Genomic DNA, 23,537 nt, shown 5'->3' on the forward strand with positions numbered 1-23,537 from the left:
AGCGTGATTTCTGTTCTTAATAAAGCTGACGATTAAAGTCAATCTGAGATATCGCTCAGCACAATCATAACAAAAGAGAAATTACAGAATTTCACTTGCTGATTTAATATATCATGCAGAAAGCATGCTGAGCCAATTGTTGTTACAGGAAACATGCAACTATTGATCAACCAAGCCAATTTCTCATTGAAATAGTCTACATTGTACATACTTCACATATCAATAGATAGTCCATCATAGCATTGTTATTCATATGACGTACCCATAAAACTAAACTTCTTGCTAAACCTGTCTTTTAGCCAGTGATATATAACAATGTTTCCTGGTCATGGAACTTTCCTCTTATTGTTTGTCACTATTTTAGTGCTAGATTTTTGTCAGTTGGAGATTTATATAAACATATATATCAATGTCTGTGAATCATTTCAAAAAGTCTCACAATGCAAACGTTTATCAGAAAACTGTCATTTCTGATGAGAAAGAATGTTACATCTAAACACAACAGGCTCACAAAAGTCAGTCAGCCTGGTGGTGATATAATAACTGGCGATTTATAGCTGAGATGTTATGAAAGTATGAAAGTAACAAACAAAATTCTGTTGTATGATTTGCTTCAAAGTGGACCTTTCCTTCCTTGTGAAATGTCCAGAAGGATTCGTATCTTAAAACAGAAATAGCTTGTTGTGAATATAGTGGTTTGGGAGATTCATTGCGATAAAGTTTGAGAATAGCAGAAGTTTCCTGAGAAGCCTTGTTCATGCATTGTGTTCACCCAAACGCTTGTTGTGCAACCTCATAATACTAACCAAGTGGAAAAAAATAACTAATAAATGAAGGACATTAAAAACAGACCTTCAGAAAAGGTAATTTCACCATGATAACATCTTTTGCATGCTACTGTATCCAGTTTTTACTTTGACTGAATATTATTGCTTTTTGTTCATTTTCTCTTGTCACTAAACCAAAGTAAGTGAGAAAGCAGCGGTGATTCCAAAAAATGATACAGCATAGAATGATACAGCAAAGATTTGGAGGTTGGGTGAATTGGTCATGCTAAATTGCCTACAGTGTCCAGGATTGTGCAGATTAGGTGGAATAGCCATGGGAAATGCAGAGTTACAGGGATAGAGTAAGAGGTTGGGTCTGGGAAGGATGCTCTTTGGAGGGGCTGAATAACCTCCTTCCACACTATAGAGATTCTATGATTTGGCCTGTCATGCTGCAGGCTTTTTAAAAGAGCTATCTGACCTGGGCTGGTCTACATGAGACTCCAGACCCACAACGATATCTCAACTACCCTCTGGGCAATTAGGGATGAGGCAATAAATACTGGCCCAGCCAGTGATATCTGCCTCTTGTGAATGAATAATGAATAAATGAATAAAAAAGAAACTAATTGAATTGTGCTGCTTTTGCTCAATAGTCTTGCTAATATTTCCTTCTCCAATTCAGATCAAATTCCATTGAAGGTGATTATTAACTCTGCTTCCACTACCCTTTCAGCTTGAACATTCCAGATCATAATGACTTGTTTTATCACTGTTCTGGTTATTTTTGCTCATTATCTAAACATTTTCTCTTCTTGCTGGTTGTTGGTCCTAAAATGGAAACGTTCTCCTGTGCGCTACCCGATCTTACAAGTCTGTCTGCACTGTTCTCGAAACAGCCATGAGAAAATGACGTTCCACTTGTTCCCCCACTCCCTGCTAATGGGAAATGCAAGCACAGGGACAGATGAGAGTTGAGATAATAAATTTATTGAGATGCGGAAGTATGGGAAGAGGCTCAAGTGGAGCATAAACTCTGGCATGGACTACTGGCCTGGATGGCTGATGTCCAATGGGATTCTACGTAATCTTATATTCACATATAGTCACTTATTACAACAGACACATTCTCACATTAGCTTTGACATAACTTGAGAATAAAAATAGAAAACCTCCAAAAAGCAACACAGTAAAAAGACTTTTTTGTGACAGATACAAGGGCTGATAGAATCATAGAGCTGATAGAGCCACCATCCCACCCAAATGTTCCTCTGTGCACTGAATTATGTCCAAAATAGTCAATATATTTTGAATCAAATTCCTGTAGGGGCTTTTTAAAGGAAATCAAGACTTTTGTATGGTATGATCTGCCTATACTGCATAGGAAACAAAACTTTCCATTCCACATAGGAACATGTGACAATAATAAAATTAAATCAAAACGCTTAGTGACTTCATGAAAATTGCACATGGAGGAATTTTGCCCCTGTAGGGTCTGCTGCATTGTCTATTTCCAAGTGAGCTCTTAGAACTGACTATGAGGGGATGAAAAGGAGTTTTCTTGCAGCAATGGCTCCCTTGTGAAAACTCAGGTCTGGTGACTCCAACTCTCTCTGGCAAATATTTGCATGAGAAGGGGAAGCTTGTGTGAGAGAGAGTGTAAGAAAGAGAATGAGCGAAAGTTCCTGTCAGTTCCAGCAATTTTCTCTTTTTTTCTGGTAATGTGCACAGTTCTGTTCACAATCCATCAAGTCTGTTGTAGAGCTTTATTAGATCTCTTGATAGTTGTGTTTGAAATGAAGGAGGCATAAACTAGCACTAAAATAAGTACTGGCCCTTACTTCATTATGTACGGCTACTGTCTGCATGGTTCCACTTCCATGGGCTTCCTGGGAGCTTTGGGCTCTATTCAGCATGGTGATGGGAAACTTCAAAATGGCAGCCACCATTTTTGTGCCACTGAAGCAAGAGCAGATGGCCCAAGCAGACCCAGATACTGACTGTAGGAGAGCTCAGCCCCTCTAATTGAGTGATGAGTTTGCTTCCTGGCCAGTGGGACCATTCACAATTAAAGGTTGTGTCACAAGAATTGACGCAGCTCGGGCAAGGTTGTTGAGACACGTAATTAACCTAGCCATTGGTTCCCAGCTCTGGAAAGAAATGTGACCTGTAATGTTTTTCTACTGTTCCTGAAAGAGAAAAGAAAGACTTGTGTTTATACTTCATCTTTCAAAATGCTCCAAAACAACTTACAGCCAGTTAAGTATTTGTGAAACCAATTTGTCTACAGTGAGCTCCCACCAACAATGCCTTGAGCTAGAAAGTTGATTTGCGATTTTAGGGGTAACACTTGTGTTTTGTTATGACTCAGTATGTCGGTATAAAAGACAAGCTCATGATATCACTGTAACATAGCATGGGACCTCTGTGCATAAAAAGCACATACTCCATCTCACCTTGGATCACTTAAATCCATGATCCATACTCCACTGTTGCAAACTGCTAACTTAATACTAGTCCAGACAAGAGGTGAGGAATGCAATTTTTGTATCTGATAGTAAATTGTAATAAAAGTTTGTTGAATTCCATAATGCCACAACATCCACAACCAGTTTCTATTACAGGAGATAACGTAAGCACTGCCACATAATTTATAATATTATGTTTCAGGCAAAATCTCAGGTTTTAGGGATAGGTATTAGCCAGGATTCACTGATGCAATGCAAGCATCGTTAAAAGTTTTAATTACTTCTGTTAAGACAAAGGAGGCACAAATTGGTGCTAACATAAGTGCTTCATTATGCCAGGATACTGTCTGCCCTGCTAGATCTCCATGGCCTTCCTGGGAGCCTCGCGCTCTATTTGATAAGATAGTGGCTGGTCCCAACATGACTTCCACTTGTTATCTTCTATTGGAATGCACTCTAACAAATTTGCTGATAATAAGACACTTAAAAATTAATGTTCCAATCAGGGGTCTTGTTTGGTACTAAGGGAGCAAGTAATGATAAAGCAAGAGTATTGGGCACACTTGGAGATAATGGTTGCTCTTGGGATGGTTAAGGCACTGTTACATATTGCTAAACAAGTTTTTCTTGCTCCTGACATATGACCATTGTTGACTGCACTTATTGTCCACCAGCAGTTGCCTTCATTTTGGTGGAGGTGGGTGGTGGAGGGGTAGGTTATTTTTAAAGTTATCCTATCGCATTTCCAATGCCCCTCCCCAAGTCCCCCCTCCCTATCTTTTATCTTAGCCTGCTTGGCACATTTTCCTTACTCCTGAAGAAGGGCTCATGCCCGAAACATCAATTCTCCTGCTCGTTGGATGCTGCCTGACCTGCTGCGCTTTTCCAGCAATACATTTTCAGCTCTGATCTCCAGCATCTGCAGTCCTCACTTTCTCCTCGAGGGGATGTTGTTAGTAATAACTGAAATTAAATTGAAAGCAGGAGTTCACAGAGTTGGAAGGCATAGAATTTGCGTGGGTAGAGTTGGGAAATTGCAAAGGGAAAAAAGACCCTGCCGGGAGTTATATACAGATCCCCTATCGGTAGCCAGGATGTGGGGTAGAAAATAAATCAGGTTGTAGAAAAGCATGTAAGAAAGGCACTATTATTATAATCATGAGGGATTTCAATATGTAGGTAGACTGGGAAAATAATGTAGGTAACAGATCTCAAGAAAATGAATTTGTGGAATGTCTGCAAGATTGGTTTTGGAGCAGCTGGTGGTACAGCCCACTAGGAATCGGACAATTCTGGATTTGGTCATGTGTAATGAGGAAGATTAGTGAGTTTATAGTGAAGGAACTGTAAGGGGCAGTGATCATAATATGATAGAATTCTCCCTGCAGTTTGATAGGGAGAAACTGGAATCAGTTGAGTAAAGGTAATGACGAAGACATGGAGGAGGAGCTAGCCGGAGTTGATTGGAAGGGGAGCTGAACAGGCAAGATGATGGACCAACAATAGCAGGGGGTTTCTGGGGTTATTCAGGAGGCATGTCAAAACTTCATTCCAAGGAGGAAGCAGCCTAATTCTGCTTCTATATCTTATGGTCTTATGCTCAAGCAATCACATTACCTTTGCCAACTTTAACAAACAAACATAACCTCATTAAGAAGCAACAAACGAAGGACTCCAAGCAGCACTCCCTCTCAGCTGTGTGGCCGGCCGTATGCATTTTCAGTCGGCAGCAGCATGTCAATCCGTCACATTTGCTGCCAATTCCAGAGACCACTGCCATGTATGGAATTCAGATGTTCATATAGCTAGACAGAAAATTAGATGGAATGCTGTTACTGACTGCAATATTGTGCATATTTATTATCCTCTAGGATGGCCTGGAGCTCAGTTTATGAACTTATTTCAAAAACAGGCAGAGCTTTCTTATTTTCAAAGATTTAGTAAATTTCAATAACCAACTGCTAATTCCCCATTCATTGTAGAATGACGATAGAAGAATTACCAAGGACAATCTGCCATAACCAAATGCACAGCAAGAGATCCTTCTGGTAGGCAAGGGTCTCAAAACATTTATGGGATTGCTTGCTCATTTGTAATACAGGTGCGATTCAAAGTAATGAATGATGGGAATCTCTCATTCTTACTGAAATTCCTAATAAACCCTAGGCCAATTTAAGCATGAATCTGTTTGTATATGGTGATTCTCACCTTATCTTCATTTGATACTACCTTAAGATGGTTTGATGTTAAAATAACTGACATCAACAACCACTGAAATAGTTGAGAGAACCCTATTGGAGGTGTTGGCCATCATGTTCCAGATGTTATTTCCAATAATGGCCCACAGTTTGCTGGAGATGTTTGAAGGAACTGGGCTTTCTGCATGCCACAAGCTTGCCTATATATCCTCAGTCCAATAGAGAGGCAGAATTAATGGCTCAGATGGCGAAGAATTGAGACTTTTACACTGTTCTGCCCATTTATCACTCAACCCCACTTTCCTTCGGGCTGCCCTTGTCCGAATTGCTGATGGGACACAGGTTGAAAACTCAATTTCTTACACAGCCGAGAAAATTTGTTCCAAAAGACAACAGTAGGACAATCCAAATCACATCCAAGAAAGAACCCTAATTCCAGAGCTGCTAAATGTAGACTCTATGTATTGCCACATCAAAACATTGCCTATAGTGGGACATGGACAACTGGCCCAGATATGGGATCTTCATTGGAAAGGTAGTGTTGGAGAAAAAAAACCTCTGCATCATGTTCTAGGCATAGCCAATGGCTTGATCTGTTGTAACCACTGTCATCTCATTGTTGAGCTGGTGGTTTCTGCAGTAAGCCAATCAGCTCGAACAAAGCCAGACACTGTGCCACGAAGCACCACTATCTCTTACATATTTCTTGCTTTGCATTTTGAACAGATGAATTATATTCACTTCCTGAGATGGACACCTGTTAAAGCCTAATGTGCACTTCTAATATATTTAAATAGGAACCACGCCAACTTGCTGATTCTTTTATCTCTCCGATATATGGATCATGTGCTTACATGGCAAATAGTGTGTGGGATGTGAAACAATTGGACTTTTTACCACTAAGATTTGCATTAGGGATGCCAGTAACAGCAATTTGCAAATACTTAGCATCGTATAACAAGGAGAATCATCCCAAGACACTTCAAAAAGATGTACTTACAACAAAAATGCTGAGTCTTAGGTTTGACACCAAGAAATGCTTGAAGTTATGTTCCCTTCTCACCTTGTATATTTTTAGAGAGCTTCCAAATGCTAGCAGCAATTTTATTATTTTGATTCAAATATAAATGCAAAATAGATTATGAAAATTTTACAATAACGGCTTGTTATTGTAACAATAACATTTTTATCTCATTTCTGAATGCTACTTTTGTTGCTTTATGAGCACTACATGAGTATAGATTTAAGGGAGCCATGTCAAATAGAGGGTCCATTTGCTTTTTTGGGTGGACTTTCTCTATCACATCAATTACATGGCAGTATTTTGAAGATGATCAGGGGAATTTTCCTCTTGTGTTTGACAAATATTTCTCTCTCTATTCACATCACTAAAATAAATTATGTGATCATTATCAAATTGCACTCTGTGGGAGCTTGTGGTGTACAAATTTACTTTAAATTTCACTTTTAACATGCAGGATCCGGGTAAAGCAAGATGCAAGAAAGACTGTTAGGTATCAGGATAGCATCCACTTCATGATCATCAGCAGCAATGCTTTTAAAGAGTGACTCCTAGGAAAAGTGCACAAAAGCTTTTTCCCTTATTTCATTTCAGCCCTGCCACTGACAAGATCCTCAGATATGTACAATAGATGTTGTAATAAACGCCAGCACAGTCTTGTCCTTGGTTATAAGATATGTAAACATTTAATTCCCCAATGGTTTTAGCCCTTACTACCTCCACTTGTGCATTCACCTCATTCTGTAAGAGATGGAAATGTGTCAGCGAGTGTTCTGCAATATATTTGGCTGGCGTCGCTGTCATAGTTAAAGAACTAGCATTCTGTACTACTGCTAGGGGGTTGGGTGTGGCAACTCTACTCATACATGAGATTTAGTAAGCACAGTATTTATTTTCTATCAAAATTGCATTTGAAAAAGTTGCCAGTGAGCTGTTTTCTTCAACTGCAGCAGTCCATGTGCTGTAAGCACACCCACAGTGCTGCAAGACACAGAATTCCAATGTTTTGACTAGTAACAGTGAAGGGACAATGCTATCGTTCCAAGTCAGGATGATGTTTGAATTTCAGGAGTAGTGTTACCACATACCTGCTGCTCTCTGATTTAAGGGGTAGAAGAATCAGGAGATTGGAAGGTGCTCTCAACATATCCTTGAGTTACTGAAGTGCATCTTGTAGATGGTACACTCTGCAGCCATGGCACATTGGTGATGGTGAAAGTGAAAGTCTTCAGAATTAGGAGAGACTTTAGAGGCAGTTGAAAATGAACTCACTAATATTGACTACTCATGTGAGAACGTGGAATACCTTGTAACTCTGCAGCCAGGACCTCGCGTCATGACTCCTTTCATTAACCTCTATTGTCATTGCTCCCCCTACTTGTTGTGAATGTATTTGGAAAGCCTTCTCACCCACTTATTCACAGGACCTCTCTTCACCTTTCCATTTCATACAGAGCTGCATTGAAAGCCATGGAATCCATTCTCTCCCAAACTGTGCCATTCTATGTAGTATCCCAAGTCACATGTGCTTTTTGCATGATTGTCAGAACAATGCCCAGCCACAATTCATGCCATCTTAAAGAGATGATCACTCATTTTAAACATTATAAGTGAGGCCTATACTGGTGCTAGATGAATAAAATTTTGGGCTCCCTGCTGACATATACAGCCAATGACCAGCATTGTTAGCAAGGGCTGTTTGTAGCTATCGTTCAATTGAGCAGATCATATGAAATTGGCATGCTGCCTGCATTATAATCAAGTGGTGGGGGTTAATTTTTCATCATGATTGTTGCATACTTTCTCAGGAACTTATCAAATTTCAGCCCTGAAACCTCTTCAACCACTGTACATAGTCTACTGCAAATAAGATACGTGTTTTTCCGTAATATTCAAGATCAAATCCCTAATACAATAGTCCTCGAGCTACTGAGGGTTTAAGTACTGCTTTGGGAGCAATGTGTTTTAAAAGACAGCTGAGAATTAATTTAATGGAACAATGACAATGACAAAGGCCTTTTATCTGTAGATTTTCAATAGCTCAGTTCACAATCATTTTCATATCTCTTGTTCATTATAACCAAAGCAGAGCGGGTCATAAATAAAGGTACATATTCTTTCTCTCCTAAACCATGTTCTCTCTGCATTCTTATCTGAAGCATGTCATGGTGTTTTGACAATGCAGCAGTAACATTACTCCATCCTCTCAGTCCTTTTAAAGATACACTATATTCAGTCCATAATTGCCCCCTTTTTGTCTTCTTCTTCTTTGAACATATTTAGATTTGGCACATTGGCAGATAGCAGAGTTTGCATTTGGAGTCAGGTTTTGAAGTGTTAAATACACTATTAGCTGGTAGGTACCAGCCAAAAGAAAGGAATCTGTCATGGGATAGAGGTGATTTGTTTAAAAAATGTTTATAATATTTGAAACCATTTTTACTTAATTGCAAACTAAAACAATGCAGTAATACATTGCTTAATGCTGGGTTTATTTGGATGGGTCACTCTAATGTCAGTGACACCCAAAGCCAATACATCACATTTCCTGAAGAAGGGCTCATGCTCGAAATGTCGATTCTCCTGTTCCTTGGATGCTGCCTGACCTGCTGCGCTTTTCCAGCAACACATTATCAGCTCTAATCTCCAGCATCTGCAGTCCTCACTTTCTCCTCCAATACATCACATACCTGGCTGCATCAGATGAAGTTTCAATGAGGCTCTTACTTTACATTTGCTTTCCTACAACATCAATACTGAATTGTAAATGTGATATTCTAAAAGATCGACACAGCAGGTTTTCTGCTTCCTGTTATGTTGCACTCAGTGTAATCTCAGCTGCTTGGACAGATAAGAAAGGTAGGAGATATAAAGGTGCACGCCCAATTTATTCCATTGTGGCCTCTACTGCCCCCCCTCAGGAAAGCTCTGCATTGATAGTCTCTAGCCCTGGTCATAACAAACTACAAAAGACATGAAGAAAAACGTTTTCACGCAGCAAGACATAATTGGATTATTATCCAAAAAGGGAGAATGTGCAAGTCTACAGAGAAAAGGTGGATGAATAGCATTTGTTACATTACTCATTTCGAGAGCCAGCACAGACGCAACAGGCAGAAGGGCCTCATTCTGCACAGTAACAATTTTGTGATCTCACCTTTGCCATTATTGAATCTAATCAACTACCCTTCCCATTTGTCTCCAACAGCACGGCAATTGTTGTGACCATTCTCAGACCATTAATGTGCAAGTATTTCAAAGAAATAATTTTGAATAGAGCTTCACCAAAAATCTACACTAAATATTTTAAGAGAGTGAAGATAAATGGCAAATTAAAGATGTTATTCCTGCCAGCAGAAGTTAGAGAATAAGAAAATGTCATCTTAAAAAGTGATTGGAAATGAACAATAAAGACATCAAGGTAGTTTTTTTCTCAAAATAGGATCTGGAAAACTCTGCCTGAGCACCTGCTGGCGGCGTATTCATTAAAGATATTCAACAGAGAATCAGATAATTATCTGAAGATAAAAATATTAAGGGGACAAAGGTAGGCAGCGAGACTGCTGGATGCCCTTGCAATGGAGTCAGTACAGACACAATGGGCCAAATGGTCTTCTTGTGTACATTTTACGATTTAATGAAATGGAGAGACCAGGCACATTAATTTCAGCCCAAATTTAGCCAAATATTTACCAATACATTGGATACAACAATCTATAATGAATAACATAATTGTTCAATGCTACAGTTTGATACAAATAGGCTGTAACCTATAGCTGAATTAAAAATACAGATTTAATAAAGTATACAAGGCTTTACTGTGCTTACCTTATACAAATGAAAAATAATACATTTTATTAGTCAACTGAGATTGAAGTACATATAAAGCAAAATAAATCATATACTGATCCAGAGCTGAGTTATCAATTGTTATGTGAATTCCATTTCTTGAAACTAATGTCAACCTTTGAGTTTCATGGATTGAGTTGACAATGATCCTATATCAGCCTTCTTAGCTGCAGATTCCAGTGGTGGCTTCTTCCAGTACTATTTTTGGCAAGGCCAGGTATGAAGATCAGTTATGAACCGTGGCTGACTAATGTGGATTGTTGTGCAGCTGCTGTGTACCTGGACCCTTCTGGGAAATGAGGAGGATAGTGGTACAGCTTTTCCGATCCTCTTGTGCTTCCCACCATCTAAATGACCCCTTCATCATGATTATAAAAGGAATACAGATCTCCTTCCCAATTCTTACACAGTGACAGGCAAATTCTGGAATTCTAAGTTGGCTAATTTTACATTCACCGATCTGATTCAGCAGAACTTCCAATTTGACATCTGTAAGAAGTGGAATTCAATCAGTCCATCACTTCCCCAAAGATGTCCCAAAGGCTAAGTAGTATTTGTCTTGCCTCCATTGACAACTACTTGTTAAATTATTCTTTTGTTTAAATCTTTGCTGCAACCCTTAAATAGTGACAGCAATGCAGGAAATCTGAGCTTGCTGATGAAGGCTGAATTGATTTCAAGATGGATTTTGGATATTGCTCTTAGGCCTAAAGAGATCAAAGGATCTGGGGAAAACCAGAAACAAGCTATTGAATTAGATGATCAGCCATATCATAATGCATGGTGTAGCAGGCTTGAAGGGCCAAATGCCTACACCTGTTCCCTTTTCTGTGTTTCTATGAAAAATTTAGAAGGAAAATCTGTGCACAGTACAACAAGTGTGTGTAGTACAGCAATTCCAATGCACAATCACATTACTTTCATTCTCACATTGGAAATAGACGAGTTACGGACAGTGCTTTGATTTGTATTTTCATAACATTGAATACATTTCAAACAGATCTGTTTCACTAACAAAAAATAGAAGTTGCTAGAAAAGCTCAGCAAGTCTGGCAGCATCTGTGGAGAGAGATCAGAGTTAACATTTCAGGTCCAGCGACCCTTCCTCAGAACTGTATCACTAATGTTTTTAAAGAAAGATTCCTAGCAAAGTCATTTGCGTTTTTCTTTCCTGACAGAGCTCCTGAGAGTGACGGACTACATACCTTTGTTCTTCCATTCTCCGCTGGTAATTCTGAGATTGAAGAAGTAGGTGGCATTTTTTTGTGCATAATGTCAGAACCTGAAATGGAGCCATACTCATTGGAGCTTAGAGGAATGAGAGGTGATCTTATGGGAATATGTTAGGTTTTAAGGGGGCTTGACAGGGTGGGTTGAGAAGAATGTAAAACTTGGGAGCACAGATTCAAATTAAGGGATCTCACATTTAAAATGGAAATGAGGAGCAAATCCATCTTTCATAGGGCCATCAGTCTGAGGAATTCTCTGTGGAAGCGAATTATTGAATACATTCAAGTTTTTGATCAGCAAAGACATTAAAGGTTATGGGGAAATGCAGGAATGTGTTGTTAAGGCCGGAATAAGATCAGCCATGATCTTATTGAATAGTGCAGCAAGTTGATGGGACAAATAGGCTACTCCTGCTCTTATTTGCTTTTATCTTATTAATGATCTTATTTTGCAGTATTGGGATTGGGTGGCTGCTAAGTGTAAAAACATTACCTTCCAGATATTTTCCTAATCGACTTGTTCAGAGATATTTTCGCAGGTGGGACATGAACCCAGGTCTGCTGGCTCTGAGGTATTCCCATACATAGAATCTTCCAAAACCAGGAGGCCATTCAACCCAATACACCTGTCTTGATCTTTTGAAAGATCTATTCAATTAGATACTGTTTCCTGCATTCCCCCACAGCCCTGCAACTACTAGCTGTCAGCTTTTCAAGTTAAGAGTAAAGGCATGTGCCAACTCACTTCAAAAGCAGGATCATATATTTGGAGATTGACAGTAGCAATTGGAAGGCAGGGTATGTAAATATTATCTTTCATCCAATGTCACATACTAAATGATCTAGTCATTATCACATTGCTGTTTATGGGAGCTACACAAATTATCCTTCTAAAATAATTCAATCAATTTACAGCACTTGCTGGACAGCCTGTACAGCCCTGTAGAAATGTAAATGATTTAATGTGTTAAACAATTCAAATAAAGCACATCCTCAGTCTCAGACTGTTTCTTTAATCTGAGGATTCCTCAGGACTACACTTGTCTCTGAATCAGAAAGATTGTGGTTCGAAGTCTCAGACCAGGGGCTTGGGTGGGCTCCCCTATGCAGTACAAGAGAGAGAGAAAAAAAAACAGAAAGTGCTGTAAAAACTTAGCAAGTCTCTGGTAGCACCTAAGCAGAGAAAACTGGGTCAATGTTTCGAGTCTGAAATGAGAGCAGGCACCATATTATCCAGGCAGTGAGTTCCCAGTCATTAACAGTCAGTGCATAAAAATAAATACTTCTTCCCCGAGCCCAAACCTTAAAACTATATTTCCTAGTTCTTGTATGATCAGCTAATGCTGAAACAGCTTTTTGTTGCCTACTTTCTCCCAGAGAAGGTAATAGAGAACAGGGAGGGACAAACAAACAAAGGCAGAGAGAGGAGACAGTGAAAAGATGGTAGGAGAGAAGCAGTGAGACAATTACAGGAAAATAATCACAGTGTTGCCATGGGAGATTAACCACTGCGTATATAATAACATTTTATTTATTACGCTCAGACTTGAAGTTGAGGGAGTGCTGTTATTTTAGTTTTAATTGTCCAATATATCAGAATGACTGTGGCTGTGAGATACTTCACACATTTATTTCATGAACACAACAATCTCAGAAAACAGCACAAAATGTCTGGGATTGTTGGACACGCACAGATAAGTTTAAATTTATTTTTTGCCTCTAGGAATTACCAGATAACACTGGGAGACTCACAAATATAATTTTGTGATCCTTTCCAGTTGTAATTCTTCAATTATCCTTGGTATTGTTTCCAGTTTACTGAGACAGTTATAAAAATTATCTATTGTACATTAAAAATGATAGATGGGTTTTTACCATTTTAAATCACTTGCAGTGGCTGTGAGAACTCAATTTGAACCAAGGATTTCAGTTTTCATGTTGCTGCATGTTCTGGTTATTGGATGCCAATGTGGAATAGCCTAAGTTTCCAATCAGCTCAACAGTCATCAGCCATAACAATAAAGTTAAATGGGATGGTAAGGAGAAATCTTGACATTTAAATTTAAATAGAAATTTACCTTTAAGTATCTGTTTCTTTACACATTTCTTGGGGCTTCTCAGACCTAGGTTGGCTATCTTTTCTCACAGCCCTCAGCACTGGTGACCTTTATCTCCTTGTGTCTCCATTGAATTGTAGCCTGCATTGAGACTGTTGCCATAATGTGCTGCATTGATATACTGTATAAGCTGTTTCGTACCATCCCAGTTTTGCCCAGACTTCCCTTCTCAAACTCGCTGTCAACTGATGGTGGATTGGTATTTCCACACACAATGTCCATAGCTGGTTTTAACAACCTATTATTCTGCTTCTTTTCACACTAAGCCTCTCCATTTAAGTGAAGATTTTATCAAGAACTTCGGATCCAGAGAGCATTGTATGAATCCCAATAAAATGTAATAATCAAAACCCATGCCCTCTTTTGCCCATATCACCATACTAAATCAATCATTCTCTTTTCTTATAGTCCCCCCTCATCTCCTTCATCCCAGTTATTCCTTCTCCCTTCCTATACTCATTTCTTTCCCTTTCTCTATCAACACTAGCCAAATATCTTTCCATGTATGATATTATCTACATATATCTCCCTTTTCTCAACTTCTAAGTTATTGCTACTTTCCCATATATCATCTATAATACATTCTAGCATACCTCTTCAGAGCAACATAGTCATCTGGTGCTCTAATTCTGTTACTGCCACAGTATTTTACTCCAATTCGTCTTGACTCCTAATGTGCTGGGCTACAGGCTATTGCTAAGCTTATATTTAAAAAAAAGCAAGCTTGAGTAGATCAAAATAATTGAACCTCAGGATCCAGAGAACTTCAGCAAACTTAAAATAATTCCTACTTGTGTTGCTGTAGCTGAAAGGGTGCAAAGGAAACTGAAAATAAGTAAAACAAAGAATGAACAAATGATGAACTTTATGATAGACAAATTTCCAGGACTTTATGACTTCAACAGCAGGGTTCTAGAAGAAACAAAGAGTTAGGGGTTGGAAAGCAGCTGTATTATGCATCAAATTCACTAGGTTCAACAATTGTACCTTTGGATTGGAAAATTGCAGACATAATTTCTTTATTTAAGCCAGGAGGGAGCTAAGTGTTAGTTGCTGTTGGAGACCTTCCTTGGAATCATGCTCTCTCTGTTGGAAACTGCGAGTGGCATTTCACCAGCACACCATAGGTTCCTGTTGTCAGGACCAAATGCATGTCTCCTGGCTGTGTAGATGAGTGGTGGGACTGTGGTAGCCATTTTACCAGTGGCGGCTAAGTACTAGCATCGGGCTTATCTCTCCAAGTGACCAATCCAATCAGAGATTACCACTGTTGAAGTATCAGGATGAAGGGGAGGATGCCACTATATTAATACACCTTTGCAGATATTTTCAAGAGTTAGCGCACTGAGCTATCTTAGGAGTTAGTGAACTTGTCAGTGGCAGTGGCAAGGTCATGGCCGTGCCCATCTGTGATCGTGAATCATCTAGAAAAGGCCCCCTCCCATGTGAGGCAAATTTGATGCAATTAACACTAAAGGAAAAGGCCACTCCAAGGCTTCATTTCTCAATGGTGGCGAGAGGTCGTGAAATGATCACCAATGGTTCAATTGACTATCACAGTTGGCTACTGGGCTCCACTCAATAGACTGACCAGCCACTTCTGTTCCACTTTAGATAACATCACACAGCAGAAAGAATATGTCAGCCTTCTCTCCGACTGCCATTTTACCACTCCATAAATTCAGCCCATACCTATGATAGGATATATTGGCATTGGCAGGGGGGGAATGCAGATTCTCCAAAATGAGACCAGGCCAGAAGAGGTTAAATCTTGAGGACAGGCATATTAGCATTGAGTCTGATATGAGTTTTGCTCGGAACATTCCAAACATTAATCCGGGTTTCTGAATTATAGCTCAGTAACATTGCCATTACACTGCCTTCAATGAAATGCCCATGAATGGAATTAAGGCACAGATCACAATAGCAGTTTTAGTCCCCTTAGTTAAAGAAAGATGCCATTTCATTGGAGGCAGTTCTGAGAGGGTTCACTTGGATGATCACGATATAGAGGGATTGACTTATGAGTAAAGGTTCAACAGATTGGAACTCTATTAATTGGAATTTAGAAGATTGAGAGGTGATCTCATTGAAACATGTAGGATTCTGAAGGAACTTGTCAGGGTAAATGCTAAGAGGATGTTTCTCCACGTGAGAGTCTAGGACCAGAGAGCTGCTCTCAGAATAAAAGGGGCTAGAGTCCTCATCCGCAGGGGAATAAAGGGTTATAGGGAAAGGGCAGGAAAGTGGACATGAAGGGTGTGTTAGATCAGCCATGATCCATATGAGACACTGAATGGTCTAATCCTGTTGCTATATTTTTATGGTCTTTATTATAGTCTTATCAACCATGATCTGATTAAATTGCAGAACTAGGCTGGATGGCCTCCATCTGTTTTTTATTTGAGCCTATATTTGATTTTGATGCAAAGCTTCTCATAACTACTGAGTCATGAAGCAGACAATGACTATGATTATGTCTATTATTGTAGCTAGTTTTTCCTGGAACAGGTCACTTGTCAGTCACTAGATCCCATAGCTGTACATCAAGCATGGCTAACCAGGAAATGTTCCAGCTTACTGTCAGCAAATTGGGACAATTTACAGGTGAATCATCAACTTGTTTGGCCACATTATAGCTGCACCTCTTCTGTGGTCTTCAACTCCTGGAGTCATCCTTATAGAATCATAGAATAGAACTCCTACAATGTGGAAGCAGGCCATTTGGTCCATCGAGTACATACTGACCCTCTGAAGAGCATCCCACCCAGACCCACTCCCCTATTCTATCCCTATAACCCTGAATTTCCCATGGGCTCATCCACCTAGCCTGCACATCGCTGGACACGATGGGCAATTTGGATGGCCAATCCACCTGGCCTGCATATCGCTGGACACTGAAGGCAATTCTGCAGGGCAAATCCACCTAACCTTCACATCTTTAGACTGTGAGAGGAAACCAGAGCTCTTGGGAAGAATGAGCAAGCTATTCTTGTCAACTGCAGGCATGATATTCTGAGTCTTGGTGAGAGTGCTTTTTTAAGGTTTTCACACTGAGGGTGAGAAAGAGAAAGACCTATCTTTGCTTGTATGATCTCCAAACGTCTGTGTGCAATTACCTTCTCAGGTCTGTGACAAACCCAAAAGCTGTTGCTAAGCAGCTTTTCAAGCCGAAGGCACCAGGTGCCAGCTTGCCTCAAATCCAGCTTCTCCACAAGTTGCATAAGTTTTAAGTTGCAAAAAAGGTTAGCACATTATCTGAAACAATTCCCCAACATCCACATTTTCCCAGTTTATATTCTAAACAAAATGTAGTTTTTACAATGCATTGATCATCTGGACATTAATAAATTAGATCAATAGAGCTTTTTTTTCCCAAACAAAAGCAAGCATGTTCATTGATGAATGTACAGTGACTTAGTCTCAATTTGTGGCATCAAAATGTAATGGCATTCCAGATACCACACTAAGTGATTGTAATGTCTAACCAAAAGAATAAGAAAGATTCATCATGGTTAAGAAATAAGAGGAAATGAAAGGTGCTTCTATGTCAAGATTAATCTGTCACTAAATAATTATTTTATGGCATGAGAAAATGAGCATGTCTAGATGAATAGCTGTCTCAGTTGCATTCTTTGACCCTGACAACTTAAGTTATGCTGCAATTTTCAAGCACAATGTTCAGTACCATCCAGAAGACTATCCCCCCTTAATATTATATTAAACTGGACGTTAACATATATCAACTAACACTAGAGTTTGTCAAATTAAGTCAGACTTGAGATGCATTTCAGTTATTGTCATTAACCGAAACTGCAACTCCAACTATTTGCAAATCTGGTATCGTGACAATTTCTCTTTGTTAATAATCTCTTCAGATATGCAGATAGTGTTTGTACCCTTTCTGATGTATCATTATTAGTGAGTGGAAAAACAAATGGAGGACGTTCTTTCTTACTGATTTCAATCCTTGAACTCAATCTCACAGCTGAGTGCCTGACGCATGGTTCCTGAAAAGACTGTCATGGAATTTATTCAAGAAGATGGAAAATGGTTATAATTGTACAATACCAATATAAAGTATTACTTTTCTCATTAGAAAGTGGGAAAACAGTATTGTAATGCTTTTGCATCGTAAAATTTTTGATTAAGGTACAAAAACTACCCATGATCAGTAGTTTTGAGAACACTTATGTAATTCCAATATAAGATAGCATATCATGAATAAACATCCAGCAATTTAAATCACATCAAGACATCAGCAGGATGTTATATTTAATGAAGGAGTAAATCCCTTCTTCAAATGATATCTAAATGAAGACCTTCTTCACCCTTCATACTCCAATAGCTTACCAGACACAATCAGAAACAGATGAGTGCTGTTTTAACAGCCATTTTCAATTAAGGCACACTAAACATCTGTCAGTTAATATGCCAAACCCATTAGTATAAATTCTGGTATCCTACGCTAGCAAGCAACACCCTGCTACCATTAAATAAACCTATGATTATAATCCTCATTAATGATAGCAGAGGAGCTTTTGTTGCATTGCTAAAGGAAACTGTGACAGAGTTTTTTTTAAAAATGCTGATATCATCTTCTAGATAATTAGAAATAAGTTAATGACACTGCAAGAATCTCAACACAACTTCATACCAGCTTTGAGGATTGGATTGGATATTTTTTCTGCTCAGTGATAAAGCAAAGTGCTTGCTGCTGCTCTTGAGAAAAGCTATCCACTAAGATCTAGGGGTCTTTGTCTGACAGTTTTCCCCTTTCCTTCAGGCAGCTTAAATCTCTTGTCAAGTCAAGTGGCTCCCCAAGTATCCAGTAGGATAAGCAACCAATCGCAACAAAGCATCTACAGATTCACCAAGCAAGCTGATACAAGAATTTTATCAATCACTTTTACTTTGAAATTTCAGATCACAAAATAAATTATTTTGACTGGCTTTAGATAAAAGCCAAAATAAGTTTTCAAAAATATTTTAAATATATGCAGATTTTCATTAGAGTAGAGAAGTTTGAAAATCTGCAAACAGAAGCTTGGCTTTTAAGGGCTGGAGACATTGCTTAATATTGAAGGTGAAGTGAACATGCCACTATAAATCTAGTTACAATTCATTCACAGGCAAGGTTAAAAATTGAAGTTCTCTTCAATTCACTGATTGCTTAGAATTGTAAACTGAATGGTTTCAATAGGCTATCTCCTGGAGTAGTACAGAATAACTAAAACTTCTTCCAAATTTCTGAGTTATTCCACATAAATGCAGAATCCTGAATTTGCTAAGTTTTGATGGAATAATGAAGCCATGTAATGATGTTTTTCTCTTGTTGATTGCTTACCTCCCCATGTAAAAAGGAAGCAAAATCACTATCGTGTGTATCTGTTCCTCACGATATGGCTGGAAGAACATTCTAAGCAGAGTTCAAACTTTATCTACATTTTCCTGAATGAAATGCTTCAGCAAAGTCAAAGTTGGCTGTAGCAACAATACGAAGAATGAATGGCCAACAGTCAAATGACAAGACAAAGCAACAAAATTGCAAATGCAGAGTTCAGCATGATCATCTCTGTCAAGGTCAGTATTTTGGCTTATGCCTAATGGACTTGAACTAAGTTGCTTGCTTGGCCATTTTGAGGGGAACCAAGAGCAAACCACATTACTGCAGATCTGGAATCACATTGAGGCCAGACTGGAAAAGAACAACAGATTTCCTTTCCTGAAGGATGATGAAAAAATGCTCTTTTCAAAAAAATTATTGATGATAGTCTCACGATAACCATTACTGAGTTTAGCTTTCTCATTGTATCTTGCATTCATTAATTGAATTTAAATTCCACAATCTACCCTTTATGCGATATGATTGCATGTCCCCAAAAGATTCGCCTAAGTTGCTGGATGACTTGCCAATTTGTATTACCACTATACCAATGGTTCCCCACAATGGGAATATCTCCTTGTGGGGTGAGAGATTATGTACTGGGAAAGAACAAAGAGATTTGGAAACCAATAAAGGGAAGTGTACATGGATAAAAAACAATCAAAAAAGGCTGATCAAATATTGGTTTTATCTCGAGGAGGTTGGAACATGACTGTGAGCACAATCAGATAGTTTTACAGGAACTACAAGAGGGGCTAGTATTTTAATACATCAGGCAAAATCTGAGTGATAGAGCCAAAAAAAAGTGCACATGGTAAATAGCCAATCACACTGAAGCATTATCATAGACAGCAAATTAGGAAATTATACATGCAAACATTAAAAATAGAAGTAGACCATTGGGCACTCAATTCTGCTCCACTATTTAATAAGATCATGGCTGTTTTTCAAATCCTGCATTTCCATCTTCCCCAAGAGCTTTTGATTTTGTTATTAAACAAGGATCCACCTGTCTCTTCCTTGAAAGTACTAAATGATCACTTTTCCATTATCTTGAGGTAGAATGTTCCAAAGACATATAAAATAACTCCAGGGCGGCCAGTATCCCATACCAAGCCATCCTTTATTTACATGTGGAAAGTCTTTGGCACTGATCCAGCTCCGTCAGAGCCAGCTCTCAGAGTGAGCAGAACCTCTGACACTCCTGTTCTTATCCCTGTCTACCATGAATCCCTGACTGGACCAGAATTGCAGCCCATATATTCCATGATGTACACTTGGCTGACCTCATTACAATCACTACAACAAACAGCTCTCAAAAAAAAAAGTTTCATCTCAGTCCTAATATTTCAGGCCTGACCCACAAGATAAAACTGCTTTCCACATTTACCTTAAAGACTTTATCAGGATCGTATACACTTCAGTTAAATCATGCCTCAGTCTTCTAAACTCCAGTGGAAAAAAGTCCAAACTATCCAACCTACTTGTTCCGGGCATCATTCTAGTAAATCTCCTCTGAAGAATTTCTGATGAATTGAAATCCATCTCTAAATAAGGAGACCAAAAATGCGTACAATATTTGGAACATGGTCTCAAAAGTGCCCTGTATATCTGAAACATAACTTCCTTACTTTTGTGTTTAATTCTTCTTGTAATGAAGGATGGTATCCCATTAGTCTTACTGATTACTGCTATATCTTTGACTCATGCACTGGACTGCTTAGAAGCATCTGCATGTGAGCATTTGACATTTTCCATTTATGTAACACTGACTTTTTTATTCTTCCTGCCAAAAGGGGACAACTTCACATTTTGCCACATTATACTCCATCTGTTGCGTTGACTAAGGAGGCAAAAGTCTATCTAAATCTGTCTACGTCTCCCTACACCTTCTTCACAATATATTTTCCTACTTATCTTGGCTTCATCTGTTAATTTAGCTGCCTTGTCTTCGCTCCTCCCATCAGTCATTGATGGAATGTTTAAAAGATGAGGCTCCTGCACAGACCCATAAGATGCTCCACTCATTACATCCTGCCAATCAACTATCACAGTTGCTTCTTTCAGCCAACCAGCCATCTTCTATCCCTACTAAGATGTTATCCCCTAAATCGTTTACGTTTATTTTATGCAGTAATCTTTGATGTGGCACCTTATCAGAGGCCTTCTGGAAATTCAGGTGTGTCTACAGACTCCCTTTTATCAAGATAAAGCATTATTATTGCTCAAAGAACTCCAGGTCTCATTCACCCAGTCAGCATTTGAGATGCATTAGCTTTAAGTTCAAAACTACACGTTGTTCAACTCAGGTCAGATTAGGAAAGAGCACGGCTAGATTTAAGCAGGATTAGGGTATAGTTTTCAATGATTAGCTTTGGTTGTATTAAATACAGAGCAGACTCAAGGGGTCAAATGGCCTACTCCTGTTCCTATCTTCTATGTTTCAATGTTTTGTGGACCAGGCTGCCAGGGTCTGGAGTCATGGCCTCCTCTGTTATTCCTCCGGACTTCCATGTCACTGTTGGAGACTCATGGACCCATTTTCTCCTTCTCCTGCATGACAACTCACCACCAAGCAAGGCCATTTTGGAATATCAGTGCACATCCTGGTACATAATGGCCTTTTAAACATGGCACAGAATATCCAGTGAGTAGCGATTTCTTTCAGGAATAGTGCATGGTAAGGTGGAGCCAAAATCAAATAAGACGAGTGCTATGGGGCAGGGTATGTAGTTAATAAGATGTGTTTGGTCAGATGCAGTGAGGAAAATCACTAGACCTTATGACAAGAAACCCTCCAAATACTAAGGTTCAACTCATTATCCACAAGAATCATAGTAAGATTCAACCTATTTTATGTAGCAGAAACCACAATACATTTCCCTGCATTGTACTTCATCCTAGTTATTTACTTGGCTTTCCCATACTGAATTATTGGTTCAAAGCTTGTGGACTTTCTTTGATTACAGGGTATATCCAGTCCTTTTTTCAAAGAGGGTAACATTGCATAATGTTTAGTCTTCTCATCTGGTTTGGATTCCCACAATTCGTTGTCTAGGAGGGAGCACCCAGAGGGTCAGATACTATTTATGAGTGTACCAACCACTCTGTGTCTGTTATAGAGGAAGCATCCAGAGAAAAACAACTGAGGCAAGGTGCTGGCCAGCAGAAAAATCATAAGGATCATCTCAACAAAAGAACCTGGGAACGAAGACGACTGAACTGTCTCCCTAAATCTCAGTGTGTTTAGAGTTTTAATTAGTATTAGACAATGACAATTTATAGTTGATTACCTGTATCTAGAGTTTGAAAATCAATAGTAATTCTTGCCAAGTACTGAAACATGGTCTGTGCTTTCTATCAATCTGGATATGAATATCAGGTAAATTAGGGAACCTTGCATACTTTTTAAAAATCTTTATGATGTATTTGTATACCATCAAATGGCTCACTTTTTATTTTATGCCCATGCATTGATCCATACCAATGATTTCCTTTAATCACATTTTTTATAAATGGTGTACAATTAAGCCCAGAACTTTAAGCACCATGGGAAACATTTGCTTCTATGGTGGCTATTTGGCTCCAAGCTATGAGGTGAGGTGTCCCACGGTGTACCTTATAGATTACCATTTGTTCCTGCTAGTTGCAACTTAAAAATAAAAGCCTATACATTTGCTGAAAATGCGAGCTGATATTGGCAAGATGAGGGCAGCAGAGTATTTGGGAGTTTATCAAAAGGTTTTTGAAAATCCAAATGCAGCACATCTGCTCACTTCCCCTTAACTGAATCTGGTCATTACATTAAAAAACTCGACCAGGTTTGTCAAACATAATTTCATCTTCATAGATCTTTGAAGACTCTGTCTAATCTAGCAATTATTTTCTCAATATCCAACTGTGAACAACCAATAAGTGCAGTGAGGGAGCACTAAGAAAGCAAACAAAACATCTTGACATGCTTTTTGTTCTAATGCATTAGATGGATGACAGTCCCTGTGTGCAAATTAGCCTTGCAATGTGAAGTGGTGATTAGCTTCAAATTGCAATATTCTAGTTACAAATGAAATGTGCCATAATGACTTGGTCAGGCTGGTGCTTATCCAATGTCAGCCTTTAGACAATGGATGTAGGTGGTCACTGCCCATGGAGCATAGGGAATGCTGGACAAAGCAGAGACCTGGAGATTAAAACAATGGCAACCCAGCTGTTGTCAGGTACCTGCTCAGACTTTCATGTCAGGAATGATTACTGTATATAGTTGTATAGCTTGTCTCTACTGTCTAGTAAAATAGATTTTGAGGGAATAAATAAGGGGAGATTAGGTTACAATGAGATGCTATTGCAAACAAATGTGTTCTTCACTACTCACCATTGAGATACTCATTCAGCCATTAAAACCTTAGTTGGGTCAAAGAACATTTAAAGAGTAGTAAGAGCGAAGGACAACATAGGAAAGCTGTAGATCTCTCAGCCCAATGAAACTCATTACAGCATTCAGT

The 23,537-nt window shown here is 38.9% G+C and overlaps 1 long non-coding RNA gene across 1 annotated transcript in view; it reads left to right on the forward strand.

Moving 5' to 3' along the window:
• The window catches only part of LOC140476761 (uncharacterized), a 100,205-nt gene extending 77,955 nt beyond the window's left edge, over window positions 1-22,250 (forward strand). Inside the window, exons 3-5 of the long non-coding RNA XR_011960597.1 lie at window positions 11,482-11,551; window positions 19,013-19,232; window positions 22,158-22,250. This is a non-coding gene — a long non-coding RNA (uncharacterized lncRNA). The remainder of the gene's footprint in view (window positions 1-11,481; window positions 11,552-19,012; window positions 19,233-22,157) is intronic.
• The last annotated feature ends 1,287 nt before the right edge of the window (window positions 22,251-23,537 follow it).

Source organism: Chiloscyllium punctatum, chromosome 5 (genome assembly GCF_047496795.1).
Source record: "Chiloscyllium punctatum isolate Juve2018m chromosome 5, sChiPun1.3, whole genome shotgun sequence".
Taxonomy (NCBI): Eukaryota; Metazoa; Chordata; class Chondrichthyes; order Orectolobiformes; family Hemiscylliidae; genus Chiloscyllium; species Chiloscyllium punctatum.